The following is a 1315-nucleotide window of genomic DNA, read 5'->3' on the forward strand; positions in this document are numbered from 1 at the left end:
GTGGGGGTGTGGTACTTCCCCGGTGCGAGCTGGCCCAATTCGTGCCGAAGCGTGCTCGACTCCCACAATAAAACTATGCTTTATCAAAAATAATGAGATTAATATGTATTTAGTAGATTGTTATGTAGAAAATATCTTCCAAATCCTACGCCTCCTAATCAGTAACAAATGATTTATGCTCTACTATATCTAAACAATGCGTGCACATAAAAAAGAGGATACTCAACTTTGGTTTAAACCAGGCTGAGAGAGAAGAAGAATAAATATATATAAGGAATCATTCGTAGGTGGATATATTTAAAATTTACAGTGAAATGCCTATGCCCATGAATAATTCCACAACATAATATATACAATTTAAACCAAATGTTTGCACATCCATTTAGCAGTAATAAGCGACAAGTAGAGGTCTAATTCCAATATCAATGGACTAACACATGACCGTTTTAACATTAATCCCTTTATCTACGGCAATAAGATTCAAAATCACTTAGCACAAGGCGCGTCTGCTTTTAATGAGGAAATTGCAATGATTTATACAGTTCTAATTATACGGTTATAAACTCAACAAGTTTAAGTTTACGATGTTTCTATGGAATCTATTCAGGATATTTTACGATTAGGCATGAAATTTAAATAGCAAGTGTATTAGTTTCACGCTACACTACGCTGTGGCATCTAACACAGATGGTTAATAAAATTAGAGGCTTGTTTCGTTATTGCGTGTTATTACGAAATATATTATCATCAATTTGAACCATATTGCAAGTATCGTAATGACAACTTGCGTAGTTTTACCCGAATCATAGTATCCGGAATCGTTTTTTATATTAATATATCATAGAGTACAAAATGTAAACAGATAAAATTAAAATGATAAGCCAATAGCTAGTATAATTAGACATAAATATTTTATTTAACAAGTATTGTGAGGTTTTAAATAGGTTATTGTTTTCAATTACATCAATACACTTGTCGGTAACTATGTTATTGCGAAATATAATGAGATTAAGTCAATCTCCTTACAGGTCTGTATTGTATACATAATACATACATTACACTCATTGTTTACAAGTTACACTTAATACTATTACGTATATTTGGCCGTACAAGTAAATTTGACTCGCGTTTTAGGGGGAAAATGTTACCGGACGTGTTTTTCACTTATTAATATCATTTTGATTTGATTTATCATTCTAACGTTATATATTTAGAATGTTACTAGCTGCAACCGGCGAACGCTGTTCTGCCTTACTCTTATCATTTAGGGGTATGAAAAATAGATGTTGGCCGATTCTCACAGATACCGGATAAG

The sequence above is a fragment of the Zerene cesonia genome, chromosome 27 (assembly GCF_012273895.1).
Source record: "Zerene cesonia ecotype Mississippi chromosome 27, Zerene_cesonia_1.1, whole genome shotgun sequence".
Lineage (NCBI taxonomy): Eukaryota > Metazoa > Arthropoda > Insecta > Lepidoptera > Pieridae > Zerene > Zerene cesonia.